The sequence below is a fragment of the Solanum tuberosum genome, unplaced genomic scaffold, assembly GCF_000226075.1.
Source record: "Solanum tuberosum cultivar DM 1-3 516 R44 unplaced genomic scaffold, SolTub_3.0 scf00082, whole genome shotgun sequence".
NCBI classification, from domain to species: domain Eukaryota; kingdom Viridiplantae; phylum Streptophyta; class Magnoliopsida; order Solanales; family Solanaceae; genus Solanum; species Solanum tuberosum.
The window spans coordinates 930,995-939,813 of NW_006239006.1; the positions used below are offsets into that span (position 1 = coordinate 930,995).

Genomic DNA, 8,819 nt, shown 5'->3' on the forward strand with positions numbered 1-8,819 from the left:
AAAAGGCTTCATTTGGAAATTTCGGATTTTGATACGGTTGCTCTAAAATTTGGGTTAGACCCATTTCCCACTCAATTTGACCCCCTAAACAAGAATATGAAGTCAGATTTTCGAAAAACGAAATGGATTTTTTAATACACAGCTAAACAAGTTTCTGGTGACTTCCGAAGCACATTTTTAAGAACTTTTTGGGTCATTTCATCAATAGACAATATTTTATAAGATTGGAGTGAAACACCGGAAATATGAGACTTATTTGGTATCCATTTTGTCATGTTGGTTATGCGCCTTTGTATTTCCATTTGAAGAAAGGGATTTTATTTGCCTGAAACTTTCAAGATGACAAGCTTGATGGAGAACGATAGAAGGGTTAGGCTTGTGGTCCCGGTCATAGTGAGCATCTATCACGGCTTAAATAAAATTTCAATTTCTTCACAATTATACCATATAAAAATTTGTTTTCCCATTCACTATGCTTATGGTTGGCTTGATTATTATCCCAAGAAACACTATCCACTTTTCTCCCATGAATGATGGTATATTCTAAGGAAGGTTTCTGCACAATATTTTGATAAACGAGGCAAGGAAACGCGTTCATTGAGTGGAAAGCATTGTATGGAATGCAACTATGCGTAGTAAGCCTCACCCAACCTATTGTATTGATGATAGCAAAGCGCTAGAGTTAGAGTCAACTCATTTTATGAGCCTTTGTTTTGATTATCTTTCATTGAGGAGGGGAGGTTCCTTCGTCATTGAGCCATATAGTCCACACTGATATGGAAAGGATATTCGTGCTGAGTTGATCGGTGAGGGCCTTATAGATTGGCACATTTTCATATCACGTGCTACCATGTCTAAAGCGACCTTTCCATATGCGATGACTTTTGCGAAGAAGCTTTACTCTACCCGATATCCATCTTGGCGGGAATCCCATGGAAAGTTTCTCGAGGATAATTTGGAAGTTTTAGTGGAGAAGGTTGGGTCAAACATTGTTACCCTTTTATAGGACAAAAGTCAATACACCGAGAAGATGCTTTCAAGAATCAAAACACCATTTGCTCCCCAACATCACAACAAGAAGCTTAAATCCTCTAAGGTATCTAAGAAAGAAGTAGTTCATACTTCTACTGATATAGAGAAATGTCCCCGAATTCTTTCATCTATTAAACGATCCTTTCAAGAAACAAGCAAAAGTAGCAATGATTGATGTTGGAAGAGGCAAAGGGTTATATTAACCGGGGCTGAAGCTATTGATTTAGAAGTTGTAGAAGTCTAAAACATTAATAATACTTCAAGAATATTAACAGTTCAGAGTGAAAATATTGTTTTTAATCACGAATCTCTTATCTTTGAGTCATGAATAAAAAACTTTGCTAACCATTTTTTTGTTTATAGGTCAATACTATTGGACATCCAATGGGATCGCAACATGAAATGTTAAGCAAGGACAAAAGACATCATCTACTTCTTGTGACCAAACTTTAAAAGGGTTAACTCCTATTCAATGAGCTTTCTCAAGTTCTTCCAAAGATGAATGGAGCTATGTCTGTCTTTGAAGAAAAAGGTGTGGTATTCAATCACAAAAGGAATTGCTTCTTGGGCCTTTGGGAAGAGATTTGTGGCAAAATTTCTAGAACTTTTGTAGACTCTATTTCATCTTATAAAGAGGATATTTACGAGATCTTCAACGAGATGAATTTATTAGATCTTTCACCTTGGTTGATTCTCTTTTCGAGCTCGCTACTTCCTATGATCAAGAACACTCTAATTTTGTTGATAAGACGCATCATGATAAGAAAATGGAGTTTATTTCCAATGCCAAGGAGTGTCTTGAATAATTTAGAGTAGAAGAGGGTGATAAGGAAAACCACATTTTTTTCTAACAAGAAATTACTAAAAAAAAGGTTAAGCGAAAGCTATCAACTCTACAAGGAGAATGAGAAGAACTTGAAGCTTCTATATAAGCTGCTTAAAAGAACGCTGAGGATATTCAAGCCAAGATTTTAACTACAGAAGATGAGATATTCTCATAAGAAAACATGAATTTATTAACGACCGGAGATTAAATTCGTTTGGAAAAGAAAAGAGAGTGCTTCGAGGCTAGTCGTCAAGATTTGACCAACTACAAATAACATTTAGATTGGGCTTTTCTTTATCTTCTCATTTTATTCCTTCAGAATTTGATTGATATTTTAGACAATTTTATGGTAATTAAGTTTCCTCTTTTTCTTCGTCTCATATCATGCATTTTTATTGCATTCTCCGACTTGAATTTTTTCTTTTTTTTTTTTTATTGCAAGCTTTTAATAATCCAAAAGCATTTCATATTTTGCATGCCCATAAGAACGAAAATAGTGGATGTTCCATATTTTAAGTTAGCGCATTCAAACTTGTTTTTTAAATCTTGCGGAATTTAACGCTTCAACCCATAACAAGTTTTAAGGACTTCAACTTGTAAACTCATAGAATTTGAAGACATTTCAACTTGCAATTTTACAGAGCTTGAAGACTTCATTTTGCAAACTTGTTCGATTTGATAGTCTAACTTGCGAACTTGTGGACTTTAACTTGTAATTTTGTAGAATTTGAAAACTACAACTTCCGTACTTGTTTGATTTGAGAGTCTAACTTGAGCTCGTAAGATTTGAAGACTTCAACTTGTATACTTAAAGAATTTGAAGACATCAACTTGTATAATTGAAGGATTTGAAGACTTCGATTTGCAGACTTAAAGAATTTGAAGAATTCAATATGCATACATAACTAAATTTAAAGACTTCAAGCATATTTTTAAAGAAGCTCATATTTTATAAGAGTCCCCCTCCCCTCCGTGACCCATCAATACTTCATGCAAGTCTGAAGTCTTATGAAACAAAAAATAAAATAAAATACATATAAACTTAAGTTTAATGAGATAGATTAAGTGGGAACATGTGTTTTTTGACATTCATCCAATTGAACATATATAACTCTAATGGCCTACGTACCTCAATTAAGAGAATCAAGTCATAATGTAGTTTTGGGAGAGTGTATTTTTTTTTTGTGGGTATGGTGCACAGTTTATACTTTGCAGGTTAGGAGTAACATGCAATTTATGCTCGTACCTTAAGGAGCCTCAACTTACTTCAAGGGTAGTACCTCTTTAGTAATTTTGCGTTAGTAGGACCGATCCTCATGCCATATGCATCAACAAGCTTGTAAGCACCATTTAAACACGCTTCTTGTACACCATATGGTCCATCCCACATTGAGGTAAACTTTTCACCAAACTTATGTGAAGTAATGATGGGTCTTCTTACTGCCAAGACATGGTCTCCAACTTGGAAGCACCTTAAGCAAACCTTCTTGTAAAGAGAACGCGATAGACGAGCTTGATAACATTCTTATTGATCTTCTAGGCTCTCTTCATCGTGTGCTTCCAAATTTGTAAGACGTAGTAGAGCATTTTCTTCTTCAGTGAGCCCTTCTTGAATAACGAGTCTTAAGAAAGGTAGGTGACGCCCAGGTGGAAAGGCAACTTTAACTCCAAAAGCAAGTGAATATGGGGTTGCTTGAGTCGGTGTGTAGATCGTTTTATATGCCCACAAAGGTTCTTTAATCCTTTCATGCCAATCTCGTTTGGACTTAGAGACAACTTTCTTCAGCATGTAGCATAGAGTCTTATTGAATTCTTCAGTCAGACCATTGGAGGCGACATAATACATAGAAGATTTATTGTTACGACCAGAGTCAAGACCCCGGATGCGACATAGCGTACTTGACCCCGAAGGGGTCTTATACAAGCCTCATAGCTCATTCATTGCATAGGTAATATAAATAGTACGGAATTTAAAACTTTTTATTTAAAACCATACAATCTAACATTCAAAAACATTTAAACGCAAGCGGAAGTCTATATCTCACATGGCCATCTTAGACACAATCTTGAAAAAAATAGGGACACGACCCTTTACAGTTGAAAAGACTAGAATTGTCTATTACATGAAAAAGGAAACAAACTTGAAAAAGACTCTTGTCCTCGATCTATGAGGACATACCACTTTATCCTTGGAGGAAATCTCAAACCAAGCACTTCAATCTAGCTAGAAGCAATCACTTGCCGGAGCCTACACTTGTAGTAAAAACATAGAAGAATGGGTCAGCACACAAAAATGTACTAAGTATGATGACCATGCAAAACATTCTTTAAATGGGACATTTTGGTTGGAAACCATGCATTATGCCACTTTTTAGAAATATCATGAACAATAGCATAATAGACATCAAATACAAGTATAATCATCATACAAGTCATAACATCACATTTGAACAATATCAACATTTTAAGCCATTACCTTCACATTAGACCTTCACCTCAAGTAACCCTCATGCTATAGCTTGTGCAATGGATGGCTAGCGTCCCATACAACCATCCACACCAAGGTACCACATTAAGGTCACCAAAAGTGAACTTACCATTTAACCTTTCCATCTTCAACAATACTCACTCATAAGAGCTAAACATTTCACAAGTCATATCATCAAAAGGACCATCACCTAAGACAACTCTAAGTCATACTTGTGCAATGTGCAAGTAGCATCCCATACTACTACTCACACTGAGTACTCCTTTGAAGTCACCACAATCAAGGCACATTACTATACAATAAGTCATGACAAGGAAGTAACTCATGATACAATCCAAATATAGCATGCATCATTTACATTTAAGCATATAAGAGTCAACATTCTTCAATAACATCATTTAGAGGACTTTCATACAATAGTCATTAAGACTTAGAGAACTCACTATGACCCTCTCAAAGCCTACTCGTGCAATGCATGGATGGAATCCCATACTACCACCCACACTTCATAGAACTCATCAAGAAACCATAATACACATCTCACATGATAGGAATAGGCATTAACCGACATAGACCATGAGAGCTAAATCATGAAATCTGGTGTCATGTAAGCCTACACCGAAGGAAGATGTTCTACTTGCCTAGGTAGAACTAGTAAACATCCTATGTAGGCACATAGTTAGGGGATAAGAAAGATGTTCATTGGACTCTAACCTAACATTGGTAGAGTCACCATCTTAGCCATATCCACTCGGTGCTTAGCTTCCATTCCCATGGAGTAGTTCATTCACATTACATTGTTGTACTTGAAAGGCCACCAACATTAGGCCTACCGACCCAAAAAACATACACATGAAAGGTCACCACCATTAGGTCTACCGATTCATGGTACATTTAAGGATAGCTCATTGATCCTCCTAGAAAGAGCCACCACCATTAGGTGTACCGTTTCTAGGTTCATCATTTCACACAAGAAAGGGCCACCACCATTAGGTCTACCGATCCAAGGTTTAACATCACATTAGTTTCTAGACTCCTTATGAAAGGCCACCAACACTAGGTCTACCAATCTAAGGTTTAGCCTAGAATACTTCATCATTTATTCATTTATGAAAGGCTACCAACATTAGGTCTACCAATTCATTTCATTAAGACATTAAGTCTAGATACATTCATTATTCAAGAGGAGGATGCCTAAGCCTACCAATTCAAGATACTTCATTCATGATCACATTCATCAATATAATAAAATGATGCCTTAGACTACCAATTCAAGATACACAACATTACATTATAGAACCCTTCACATTCCATCATCCACATTCATGAGTGTTAAGTGAGAATATGCTTTCAATCACAACACATTTACATTCAATACAAGATCACCTTAACCTCATTAGATTCTCATTCAAATACTTAGTAAGTGTTACCTCCACCTTTCAAGTGGATCAATAGGTTAAGCACAATTCTACTTCAACATGAAATTTAGTCAAAACTTGCCTTCAAGGCCATGGAATCTCAAATCATCAACATGATGAGTCCACAAATTGGACTCATTTAGGGCTTTATTTTGATATAAATAGTGTCCTCAATTGCTTATTTTGTCTCAAAATCTGATGAAAATTCTTAAGTTTCAGGTATTTGAAGTTTTGGTGGAAGCATGGACACTTAAGCGCAAAAAGGAACAAAAAGGTTGAAAATAATGAACAAGATGAAGCCTGTGTATCGCCAAGCACACTTGGTGACTCGCCAAAAAGATGCACTCCGACCTTTGTTTCAGTACACGAAGCTCTGAAGGAGAAGGATCAAAAAGGCGATGAAAGGAGCAGTCGGCGCTTCGCCGAATAGTTCCGTAAAGGAGTACTACACCGCCCAATGACACAGAACACGATGACGCTAAAGGTTAGTGCAAGACAGCGACGACCTACACCAAAGGGCGAATCACCGAGTTAATTAGCGATTCTGACTAACCTCGCCGAAAGATCCGCCAACACTATTTTCTGAAGTCTATAAATACTAAACTTGTTATTAGTTTTTAAAGATTCGAACATTAATTTTAATTTCCAGAATAAAATAGCACTTTTTGGATATTTTCTCTCCAGTTCGGAGAGGGTTTTGGGAGACTTGAAGAAAAAAGGATTTCATTTTCCCCAAGTTAGAAGTGGGTCTTCTCCATTCTTCTTCCTTTTCTTAAATCAAGGTTTAATTTCTTATACCCATTTGATTTTAGTATCATTTTAGGTGTATTATGTTATTTCTTGATGTGTGGCTAAAAACCCCCATTCTTGGGGTGTGATTTAGCAAATATGTGTTGATATTGTTGGTGGGTCTTGCTTGCTGATAGGTTAGATGTATTTTAATGGTTATTTCAACTAGTGGTTGTGGTTTAATTTAATGGGTTTGTAGTTGCAAATACAAAACCACCCATGTGTTTTTAGCTTGCCCGAAAGGGAGGTCGCGAAACCAAGACCGCTAGACTGATAGCCTAAGGAGTAGGTTGACATGAGGTTCAGCCCGATAGGGTGAGCCCTAGTCCCATATCCTAACACTCAGCTAGAGAGAGTGAGTGGGGTAAGGCGTAGGCTAGCCTTCATGCGGCAAATGGGTGTTCGAGAGGAACGCATTTGAAACGGGGTAAGTTGCCCGAGAGGGAACTTATTTCCATCTAAAACTTAGCGTAGTTATTATTATCTTGAAAATTTCCTATTGAAAGCATGTACCAACGATTTATTTCAACTTGTATTGCGGTCACACCCCAAGAACTTTTCCCTATACTTGATTTTCTTGTTATTTTTGTAGTTTTTACTACTTGTGATTAAACCCCCAAATTGATATTTGATACTTTTGTGTCACCCCCCTTTGATTTATTATGGTTTTAATCGTTAATATCTTTAGCTACGACTAGTTAGAGCTAAATTTTATTTTTCTATTAATTCTCAAAACCACTCCCTTGGGACACGACCCCAACCTTTAGTTGGGTTACTATATTATCGACGATCGTAGATACTCATACCGTAGGTTAATGTCGTTGGTCACAATAAGCATTAAAATGGAGCCGTTGCCGGGGAGTGGTGTTATTTGAGAATTTTTAGATTAGTAGAATTTTTGTCTTTTTAGTTGTAGTCTACTTACCTTATTCTTAGTTTTGTCTAGCTTGTTTGTGTGTTGAGCCAAGATAATGAGTATACATGATCGAGATGGTGGACCAATGGAGCACCTCCCAGTAGAAGTGATGAGATTCAGGAATCACATCTTGAACTTTAATCATCTAGAAGGAGAACCTTTCATGAGTCGTGGCTGAGGTTTAAAACACTATTGATACAATGCCCAACTTATGAAATCCCTGATTTAGTTCTACTGGAATGCTTCTATAGGAGTCTGAATCCAAGAAACAAAGGGTTAGTCGACCAACTTATGCCAGGTGGTCGTGAGAAATATCCCTATGAGACCGCAACCAAATTCCTTGATCTTGTGGCGAAAACCAACAAGGATACTGAGAAGGACCAGCAATTGATCATTTTGCTGGGTCAGATGGATAACTTGACCCAAAAGGTCGAGGAACTGGAGGTGATGTCCAAAGAGAAGAGAAAATGCAGACCACCTATTGAGCAGGGAGGATCTATGGACATTGAGAATAAACATATCGAAGATATGTTAGTAACCACTCTTCAAAAGCTAAATGAGCAATATAGAGTGCCAGAGAAGATTAGAGAAAATGTAGAAGTGCTAAACCAGATGAGCGGTTCTCACTCTAGATCCATCCAACTGATTGAAACTCTCCTGGGTCATGTAATGCCTCATCTCCATCAAGCACAAGGCAAGGGGTCGCCAAACGATGTTTTGGCTAACCCCAAGAGTGAAATTTAGGTGCTAACCCGCGTCGTGCCATGACGTTAACTAAGGCATTGTTTGGGAGGTTCCCAAAGCCCTTAATTACTGTAATTCTGTTATTTTTGAAATAAAGGTGTTTTGATTTTGTAGGATTGGGCATGAAATGTTTGTGAAATACTGCAGGATGAATTACACAAGTCCAACTGGCGAATCGCCGACTAGATCGGTGACTGCTACCAAGACTACCGTTTGGATCCTCAGTTTGACTGAGGGTCCTGTAACGTCACGCTCCAAAATAGGGGGCGTAACTGGCACTCGATACCCTAATACATCGAGTTACCCACTGAAACAAACTAGCTAAACCAAACTTATGAGGCATAAAGATTGGGTAGCACAACAACTAAAAAGTGAAGCCTGGACCCAGAGGTCATGACCTGAAAGAGAATAACCATACAAACTATGGTAGACAAACAGAAAAAAATAAAGATGTACTATCTAGCCGACGAGGCCACAACCGAAAACATACCTACTTACCTACACACCTATATATACATGCCAAGACTATTGGCTGGAGGTTGAAACATACAAAAAAGAAAACCCAGAATATTGTGTCCACAATAGCCTTTATGAGTGACATAAGCA

The 8,819-nt window shown here is 37.4% G+C and overlaps 1 long non-coding RNA gene across 1 annotated transcript in view; it reads right to left on the bottom strand.

Moving 5' to 3' along the window:
* Positions 1 to 4,849: 4,849 nt before the first annotated feature.
* Positions 4,850 to 8,819, bottom strand: part of LOC102580847 (uncharacterized) — a 10,138-nt gene continuing 6,168 nt past the window's right edge. The window contains exon 3 of the long non-coding RNA XR_367270.2: positions 4,850 to 4,860. This is a non-coding gene — a long non-coding RNA (uncharacterized lncRNA). The remainder of the gene's footprint in view (positions 4,861 to 8,819) is intronic.